The sequence below is a fragment of the Spermophilus citellus genome, assembly GCF_964194105.1.
Source record: "Spermophilus citellus genome assembly, chromosome: 8".
Taxonomy (NCBI): domain Eukaryota; kingdom Metazoa; phylum Chordata; class Mammalia; order Rodentia; family Sciuridae; genus Spermophilus; species Spermophilus citellus.
Window position 1 is genome coordinate 142,841,211 of NC_138189.1, and position 11,411 is coordinate 142,852,621.

Sequence of the window (11,411 nt, forward strand, 5' to 3'; positions counted from 1 at the left end):
GTTGAGTTTTGTGCATGAGAGATAGGGGTTAATTTTCATTTTGTTGAATTTGAATTTCCAGTTCTCCCAGAACCATTTGTTGAAGAGGCTATCTTTTCTCCAGTGTATGTTTTTGGCATACATTGTCTAATATGTGATAACTGTATTTATGCGGTTTTGTCTATGTGTCTTCTATTCTGTATCTTTGGTTTTCATGTTTATTTTGGTGTCAACACCTTGCTGTTTTTGTTACTACACCTTTGTAGTATAGTTTAAGGCCTTATATAGTGATGCCTCCTGCTTCACTCTTCTTGCTAAGCTAAGAATTTCTTTGTCTATTCTGGGTCTCTTATATTTCCAAATGAATTTCATAATTTCATTTTTTTTATTTCTATAAGGAATGAAAAATGGAATTTTAATTGGAATCACATCAAATCTGTATAGTGCTTTGGGTTTTATGGTCATGGATATATAAAGAACTTAAAAAACTTAACACACACACACAAAAATAAAACTATCAATAAGTGGGCTAAGAAGCTGAAAGCTGAACAAACACTTCTTAGAATAAGGTATACATTTGATCAACAAATGTATGAAAAAAATATTCAACATCTCTAGTAATTAGAGAAATGCAAATCAAAACAACTCTAAGATTTTATCTCATGCAAGTCAGAATGGCAGTTTTCAAGAGTACAAACAACAATATGTGTTGGTGAGGATGTGGGGGGGAAAGCACACTCATACATTACTAGTGGGACTGCAAATTTGTACAACCAAAATGGAAAGCAGTATGGAGATTCCTGGGAAAACCTGGAATAAAACCACCATTTGACCCAGCTGTCCCACTCCTTGGTTTATACTCAAAGGTCTTAAAATCAGCAGGCTACAGTAATGCAGATGCATCAATGTTTATAGCAGCTCAATTCACAGTAGCTAAATTGTGGAACCAACCTAGATGCCCTTAAATAGATGAATGGATAAAGAATTTTTGGTATATATACACAAAGGAATATTACTCAGTATTATAGGTGAATCAAATCGTGGCATCTGTAGGTAAATGGATGGAGTTAACGAATATTATGCTAAGTGAAGTAAGTCAACCTCCCCCCCCAAAAAAAAAAAATCCCAAAGGCTGAATGTTCTCTCTGATAAGTGCATGTTGGATCCCTAATGGGGGAGGGTGGCATGGAAATAATGGAATAACTTTGATAGGGCAAAGGGGAGGGAGAGGTGAGAGGGAGGTGGCATGATGACAGGAAAGATGGTGGAATGAGATGGACATCATTACCATAGGTACATGTATGATTGCATGTATAGTGCAACGTTATGTCATGTACAACCAGAGAAGTGAAAAGTTGTGTTGCAATTGTGTACAATGAATCAAAATGGATTCTGCTGTCATATATACTTAATTAAATTTAATTAATTAATTAATTAATTAAAAAGCCAGAGAGTATGGAATGGTCGTCAGGGTTTACTAACAGATGCCAAGACTGGGTCCTGACAACGCTGTAGATTTGTCATGAGTTTTGAACCTCTAGAATTTGGTGCATTTGGTTATAGAGCAATGGGTAACTGAAACACTTATTATCACTAGGATAATTTAATGTTTAGGAAGTTCCCATCAGTTCATTCATGCATTAGTTTATTCATTCAACAAAAACATGTTACATATTTAGTGTGTTCTAAACAACATTTAAGGTATTTCTTGGAGTACAGCAATAAACAACAGCAACAAAAAATCCTGAATCCACTTATGTTGTACCTTAGAAGGAGAGACAGTAAAAATATAATGTTGAGCAGTGGTACCTGCTGTAAGGAAAACATTGATACACCAGTAGAGAGTGATGGGGTGATGTGTGAGGTGAGGTGTCCAAAGAAGTCATCCTGAGCATGTGGTATTTCATAAGAGGCACAGAGAAAAGGAGGAAGTATGTCATTTAAATATCTGCAATAAAGCAATACAGGCACAGGGAAGAGAGAAGATTTATGAACATAGGTATGGCAGTGGCTAAAGCATGGTGAGCAAAAATGTGTGGTCAGAGACAAGATATTGGCTACATAATATTAGGGCTTTATTGACTATCTTAATTGATGATCTATGTCCAAATTAATGAATGAACCAGAATTTATTCTAAATCGAATAGAAAACCATGAGAATGTTTTGATAAGGCATTTGTCATAGTATGGCATATATAAAAACTAAAACTATGTTTTTGTTTGTTTTTTTTTTATGAAAAACAGACTCTAGGGACTCTAGAAGCAAAGACTTATCAGGAGACCCCTGTGAAATCACAAAGCAAGTTGCAGAAGGTAGTAAAATGAAAGATGTGTGTGTGTGTGTGTGTGTGTGTGTGTGTGTGTGAGAGAGAGAGAGAGAGAGAGAGAAAGAGAGAGAGAGATATTTCCCATAGTTGAATGCAATATAAAAAATCAAGAAAAATATTAGTGATACAATGATGGAAAAAAGTAAAAAAAAAAGTATCATATTTTGGAAATGATCTGAGTGAACAAATTTTTGTAATGTTAATTTTCAAATAATTTAATGAGATATATAACATTATTACCTAATATTATGTGTGTTGGTATTGAGTCTTATAAAAGCAAGGAAATCAGTGTAAAGTCACACAGGTATTAGATGAATTGGGACTTAAATACAAATTACTAGTACCAAAATGATAGAATATTTTATGATTTGCTTGAATTCTAAAACTAAAAAGAATATTTCAGTACTGCATCCCCAGTCAATGAATGTAATGTACAAATAAGTATAACTGTAAAGATATAATCAACCTTACTTGTAATTTATAACAATGACAATATTTCTGGAATCCAATATCTTTGCAGAATATTTGAGAATCTTAAATATATTTATTTCACATAAAGTCCATTATTTTATAGCTCATGGTCTAACTTAAATAAATTATCACAGCTGATCTCTAGGCTTTGTACATATAAATAGTTAAACATTGTTTATCATACTGTAAGTAGTTTTCAACACCAGAGTCAAGTATATTCCAAAAACTAATCAAAGAAAATTTATGTACCTACCAAAATCCATCAGTGTTTAAGCTACTGGGCAAATACTGTCTATTGTATGCTCAATAACAGTTGACCAAAGCCAAACATTTCCTATGATAAAATATACCTGGGAGTCTATTTATTGGGGATATATAGATTGTCTTAAAATAACAATTAGCCTTAGTAAAATTTCTTCAACTGACATTTTTCCTGAAAATGACTCTTCTTGTTTTACATCTCCTGTTGTCTCTCAAAGAAAGATCACTTAGAATTCCTGATAAATATTTGAACTTTATTTCTTTTCCTCTTTAGCTTTAGTTTTCTGATTTTGCACAGCACTCTGTATTTAAAACGTTCATGTATATTATTTATTATTTTATAGCTTACATAACATAGTATAATATAATATGTGTCATATAAGATAATGATTTTCAAATTTAGTTACTGTTAGAAACCCCTGGGCTTTATTTTTAAAAATATTAAAAAAATAAAAAATACTGGTTTTGGAACTCACTTCCAGAAAGTTTATGGCCCAGGCACTGACATGGTTAAAAAGTCATTTAAGTGATTATAATCCATCTCCAAATTTAAACCACTTTGTAAATTGTAGAAAGAAAGAAATAGACTTAGTGGTAATGCAATGGCGGAGCATGTAAACTACATACCATTTTAGAATCTTAGAGCTTTTCCAACCTTTTCCCTAACATGCCAATTGTTCCAGTAGTATTCAAGTTTAAGTGGAACAACACATCTTTCTCTTTTGGGGAAAGATTTAGGTGCACTTACAACAATTCAGTCTCATTCTTCTTCCAGCTATAGAGACAGTGATGTTGGAGAGGTTCTCTCAACCAAAGTTACAAAAATTCCAAAAACAGTATAGCAATCATCTCAGAAAGTTCCTCAGAAACGCAAAGGCAAGGAGACATGAGTTTTGCAAATTTTAGGGCCAGGCCCCAACATTTATAATTGGAAATTGGAACCTGTTTTCAGTAAAACGAGCAACATTTGTGTGAAAAAGCAGGGGATATTTGACCAATGCAATGACCTTAACGAAGATTAGAAACACCCGTCATTAAATGAACACATGAACCATGGAACAATTGTCAAAAATAATATTACAAATTTAAAAAGTAATAATAAACTACAAATTTGGGGATAAGAAATGAAGAAATAGAAATTTCCAGTCAGCATAAAATACATCATAGAAAACACGTACACACCCACACACACCCCCCCACACACACAAAAAAACAAGAATAAAAATACTATCTGCAGTCTGGTTATAAGATCATGTTTATATTTTGAAAAGTCATCAAGCTGTTCATTTTATCTATCTATCTATATATACACACACACATGCACACACATACTCTCTCTATATATACACACATATCTATATAGCTTACTATATTCATATCATACTTCAACAAATAATTTTTAAATGTGATTCTGTCTTATGCAATACTATTTTTCATAATGTTCATCCCAAGTGGAAAATATTTACAAGAAAACATCAGAATTTGATAAACAAATATGTCAGAATTTTTAAGGTCTTCACGGGGAAAGCAGTTGAGATATTTTTCTTGTGTGAATTAGAATGGTCTTCTTCCATAAGCATGAAAGAAAATGGATCCTTGAATTTTAGAGTTAGGACCGAAATAATTAAGACCATTAACCTGGAGATTTGGAGACTATATGAACTGCCCACCTGGAAATATGAGTGAATGAGAAATGAAAACCCAAGTGTGTGTGTGTGTGTGTGTGTGTGTGTGTGTGTGTGTGTGTGTGTATACATACACACACATATATATAATTTGTAAATGCAGACACAAATATTTAGTATCAAAGAAAAACTCAAGTAAATAATGAGTCTTCATTTCACAAAACCCAAAAAATCCACAAATCGGCTCTTGAGAAATTATGTCATACTGCAACTCTACATCATGAAGCATTCTGAATCAGGTTCCCTTGGTATGAGCTACCAAAGAAAAATGACTGACAGTAAAGGAAAGATGACTAAAATGGATAAACTACTATGAAATATAATAATCAGACTTAAAAAATAAAAATATTGCCTCTTAAGTTTATGGAACAGTATTTAAACATCATAAAATAAGTGTGTTTACAGTGTTCTCAGAGCCATACTGAAAAAAAAAGAGCAAATTCTAAAAGGAAACAGTATAAAAATAATTAAATAGAAATTATATGAACAAAGAAGTTATGGTCACTGAATTTAGTAATGAAAAGATTAATCAATAGTCAAAACAAAACAAAAAAATGAAAAATTTGATGAGTAATAAAACAATTGTGAATGAATCATTTATAATAGAGCACAGAGAAATTTAGATGGGATATATGGAAAAGAAATGAGGAAACATGAATTTTATCTAGACTGAGTCTGTCAAACTATGCCTCTTAAAATAAAAGAGATATAAGGAGAGTCAATATTAAAGGGAAAACTGTCAAGAATTTTCCCAACATGAAGTAAACTTGAAGTATGTATTTTGAGATTGAACAAAGACACTGAGTCTATAGCAAAATATATGTCACCATGTAAGAACATATAGATAGATCCACTTTTAACATGTATTAGTCAAATGTGTACAGAAAATTCGAGGAAAAAGATGATTAAAGATAAGAAGAATGAAGAGTAAATTCTTTAGGAAAAAAAATGACAACCAATAGAAGCATTCTTACCAGCGATAACAGATGCAGTAGAAAGTGGAATGTTATCTTCAGCTTATTAGGAAAAGCATTTCCCAAACTTCACAAGTATACTAGCTAACTATTTTTGAAGAATTAATGAAAAATAAAGTTGTTTTCAAATACTAAACCTAAGTGAGTTTACTACTTCTGGGTCATTACTGAAAGGAAATGTGTTTATTTCAGTAATGAAATATATAAGTATATATGTAGAAGGAAAGTATGTGTGCATATATAGATAGATGCACACACTCACACATATATTCATATACACACAAAATTTAGAATAAATCTGAATTCAGAGAGAAAGGTAGAATAATGAAGAAAAAAGCAATTTTGTTAAACAACAAATATTGACGATAAGATTATATGTATCTATGAAAGACTTTGATATAATGGAAATAAAATTCTAGATAATTCTGTTATTTATACATGATGTAACAGGAGGCAATTGGACTAATTTGTATTGTTTGGAGCTAACTGCTTTAGTCAGAAGAAAACAGAATTCATGATTAATTTGTATTTTCTTAGAAAAATATGAGCATATGTCCAGTTGTTAGTTGAATTGGCTCTCTTTTTTAAAATTTCCACAAGCCGAGTGCAACTAGGGCTCTACACTCTACACTGTCTTACACTGACAAGATAGAATTTCATGTATCTTTGTAGCACAGAAGGGAGGAGGAGAACATTTTTCCATATGCTATGATCAAAAACAGAAACAAGAATAGTAGAATTCAGTGTAAACACACCAATGATCTCAATGCATGTAAATAGAATAAGATATTAAAATTCTGAGAAATATAATTGACTTCAAGAAGCCCAGTTTTATTTAGTGGGTTATCTTTTTAAAAAGCTCAATTTAGAAATACAAGACACTTAAAACAAATAACAGAAGAAGAGAAGATCTGGCAAATGCTGGAACACAGATTGGAAACATTATAAATTATGTGACAAATAAAAGAAGCATTCATTTCAGGATAAATGAAAACTGGTGCTGTATAAGAACAGAGAAATTTCCAGAAATTGGATGTTAACAAATATAAAATAAATTATTGAACAAATGACAAATAGCTAAATAGTAGTAATCTCTGTCCCTGAATTTGAGAAATAGACAGGTTGAAAATAGAACAAACAAAAAATACTACAATAAAAGAAGACTCAAATTATAAACAAATATCAATTTATAAGTTAATAGATATTTGGTATTTCAGAAAAAAATCTGACTTTCTAATAGTCTCAGCAAATATAGCAAACACATTCAGAAATAATTAATCAATTAATTTTTAAAAAATAGCATTTGAATATGATATGCATACCCAAGGAACTGTTTTTCATCTGGTCTTTCTCAGATCTCTGATAGGACCCAGCCTACTCTTGACCCCTGGAGACCACAGAAAGTAAGAAAGAGACTGCATGGTACAGCAGAAACCAGCACAACTTTCTGGCTTCTCCCTTGGTGGCTTTTACCTGGGGCCTGGGGAAGAGTAAGAGTGGGAAGTTGTTAATTGCCCCAAGCCACTGTCACTTTGTGCTTTCAGGATATCTGTCAGAATGAACAAGGAAGGAGGGCCCTGCATAGTTAAGTGCTCTAGCAGAGACAGTGCATTATTTAGGACCACTTTGTGCTGCTATAACAAAATAACACAAATAATTTATAAAGAGCAAAAACTGATCTTCTCATAATTCTGAGGGAGCTAGGAAATCCAAGAAGGCACCAGTATCTGGTTTCTACTAAAGGCCTTCTGGCTGCCTCCTCACGAGGTAGTGAATAGACAGTCCGACTAAGTTAAACACCGTGCCATGGCAGAAGAAGATACAAGAAAAATCAGTCAATTATGTGCAAAACGTTCTTTTATATGACTCTTAATCCTTTTGGACTCAGAGAATTTCCCATGGCCTAATCACCTCTTCAGTGCCCTACTCCTTAATACTATCATAATGGCAACATGTGAAACGTGCAGGCAACACATTGGAAGCATAGCAAGCATGTCACAGTAGCTTGAACATTATTCCCTAAAATTAGTAACATGTCATGACTTTTTTTCAGGGATTAAAAAGACAAATTTCCAAAGGAAAGAACCAGATCCACAATTTCCCTTTCCATGGTTTTGGTTACTCACGGTTAAATGTGATTCAAATATATTAAAATGGGAAATTGTAGGTATAATAACTCATAATTTGAAATAGCATGCCATGCTAGGTAGCCAGGTGAACTTTTTTCCATCTTACTAGGTCCTGCTCAGTTTGTGAATCATCCCTTTGTCCAGCACATGTAAACTGTGTACACTACTCGCCCTCAGTCACTTAGCACTAATTTCCATCAAAGCCATTGTAATGGTACCACACTACTTCTGCTCCAGAAAACCTTATGCTTTTCTGGTTTCAAATCAGGATAGTGATGCTGGCAATTTGGATATCTGAAAAAGAAGGTGTAATTGCAACTCTAAAGCAAAACATGGTAGTTTTCTACTTGATGAGGAAATAAATAAAACCATATGATAAGGTTGTGAAACTAAATAATAGGAATGAAGCTTCTATAACATTGGGAAGAAGAAAAAGAAACTCATGCTAGTTGTGCTGTTCCATCTGGAACTGCAAAAGTGAATACCATAGTCTGTGATAAATACTTAAGATAGGAAAGACATTAAATCATAGATTTAGAATATATTAGGTTTTAGGCATGTGTTGGGGATCTAGCATGCATCCCTTGTGGATAAAGGGGAAGCACACTATATCTGGCACTCATATTATGGACAATTCTGAAAAAACTTTAAAGAATAAAATATGCCAGCTACAGAATTTTTTATACACACATCCTTGTTCATATTAAAACACATTTATAAAATGGTCTATGTATAGAAACTAAAATGATTGAACTACACGATAAATTGGATAATTCATTATTGATGAAATATCTTTACTTGGAAAGGCTTCTTCAAAACCACATGGTGCAATCTTTTAATAAATAAAAGCCTATTTAAGGCTGAGGAAAGTTAGGTTACTCAGACTTCCATGATGTTTAACTCATTGCTAGTCTTACAATAGTCTTCTCATAGCACTGGTATAAAGATGAAATTATGCAAAGTAGCAACCTTAAGGAATAAAGATGTTACAACATAGACATGGTTTTAGTAGAATAAGCCTTCATAGATGTGTAGACCCAATCTTGGAATTTCACTCTCATCCTTAACAATGATCATTTGAAAGAAAACTGAAATTCAATTGAACTATAACCAAAGACATTAATATATCAGTGAGCCTTCTTATTGTTCCCAAACTGTCTATCTCCAGGAATCTTTATTTTGTGAGAAAAATAAGCAATTTATTTGAGTCATAGTTGTTTTCCAAGTTTTTAAAGGAACACCTTATTCACTGACAAGTGCCCCTATGTATGTCTAGTGAATAAAAATGGGAATGTGTATCTTAATAAATGGAATTTATTTTCATATACAAACATTTATTTCATGGTTCCCACAAGGAAACAAAAATAGAAATTTTCTAAGAATTGAGAAAATGATTTGGAAGCTATAACATGAGATGGCCATTTTATAAATTAGGTGTCATCTGATGTAGAAATATTATCTCCTACTCTTAAAAGAGTCATTATTCCCTGGCTATGATCCCAAAAGTTCTAACTCAAAGGTTTAAATCAGTAATTATCATTAACAGGCAGGAATAGGCAACTGTGTACAAATTAAGTTTTAAATTGTAGAAAGATCAACTTTTTTATAAACAGAGATTATTTGGTTGGATACCAAATTATTAATATGTAGATTTATGGCATCTCACATTCTGGGCAAATGATCTGGGCTGACAAAGATTTAATCTTTTCTGAAAAGCCTGACCTGACTTGTAAATTTATAGGAACAGGGATAACATGATAATATACAAAAACAGAAACTAGGACTTTAGATAAAAATTCACATATAAGAAGGAATTTTAAATATGTGTTAATATTTGAGTGATGTCACAGGGACAACTACATTGTATTATTTTTTCTTAGTCTATACAGTTTTCCAACTAAGCACTTATATGTTTTTTTAATAATTTTTTTAGTTGTAGTTGGACACAGTACCTTTATTTTACTTATTTATTTTTATGTGGTGCTGAGGATCAAACCCAGGGCCTCACACACACTAGATGAGCGCTCTACCACTGAGCCACAACACCAGTCCACCACTTGCGCTTTTTATAGTAGTCACATTGTTACTTTGACTAAAATTTTAAATTCATGGCAATCCTATGGTTTGAAAACAAAATAATTTTATTTCATAAAACAATTTGCAATTTACATAGTGTCCACGGTTGAGTTGCAAAAAACAAACCATTTCCCCTCAAATCCTGTTTATTTCCTTTGAACATTGAGGATATAACTCAGCATAGGTTTCTGGCCTAACATGTAGGCCACCCTGTGTATAGTCCTTACCACCATAAAAATAAAACAAAACAAAAAACAAACAAACAAACAAAAAACAACCTACTATTTTCTCTAAATCGTCTATGTGAATATATTAATGTTAATTTTAATTTAATTAGTTTTATTATGTTCTAGAGAGTAGAGATTGAGTAAAGACAATAGCAATAGACCCTCCATAGCCTGTAAGAAGATCCTGGTGTTCAATTATTGCAGAAGGATGCATAGAAAATATACATGAATGTCATAATGACACTTAAAAATTAAAGGGCAGTGTTTGGAAGATGGCAAAGTGGATCTGGGCAGCAACTCTGACTCCGTCACAGTCTAGAAATGAATCAGGGAAAGAATAGCTGGTTAGAGAAGAAGTGTGTGACTCAGTAATCACTCTAAAACTCCACATGCCACTGTATGAGACATAGAGGGACTTAAAATTTGGTTACCAATGCAGACAATAAGGTCAGAATTCATTGACCCCCAGATCCTGACCTGGGTGGAGTTAGGTGGGAGTGGTAACAAAGAGATAGAGAAGAAGTGGAAAAGTTCAAAAGCTATTTTTTTTTTTTACAGCAGTTGGAAAGAAAAGTAGACCTAGTTAAAATGGAGCAGGAACAGCAAAAACAAGGTTTTTTTATCAAAAGTTTTATCCAAAATTTGGGACTGAAAGTTGTGCTGGGCAGGGCAGTCCTCTATTTATAGAGTTCACAACTAGTCAGTTTCCCTAGAAGAAATTAAATCCACACAGCTTCTCCTCACCAACAGCCAGTAACAAATAAAACCATAAGGAATGCCTATGAAATAGGTTGTCTCAGTACTACTCCTAGAAGGAGGGGTAGTAGGATAACTGCTAGCTAAAAGCTCTGGGAAACCCCATCCCCACCTTGGACAGGGGAGTGGGGTTTAATGATGGAAGAAAAAATTACTTCCAGTGCTCCCCATAGTATCCACAGTTGTGCAGAAGATAGGCCAACTTAAACCTATCCCCATCATGACAAGTGAAATCCCAGTGATCTTGAGGCTTCTGTGCCCCAGACTGAGTAAAGAGAGACTTCATCCACAGGACCCATAGTTGAAGAAAGCCACCAAACATTTACTGTCACTACAAGGAGTCCTAAGTGAAGGAGAGCAGGCATCCAGCATTACAAACTTGCCAGTAGTAAGAGATCAGATGAAGGTAGGGCAAATGACATTCTACCTGAGTCATGAAATGATACCTTTGGGATAGAGGCTTCTGTCCTACAGCGTCTGCATTCACAAGTCCCACAGTTGCAAACAGGGAGATAGCTCCTGCCTC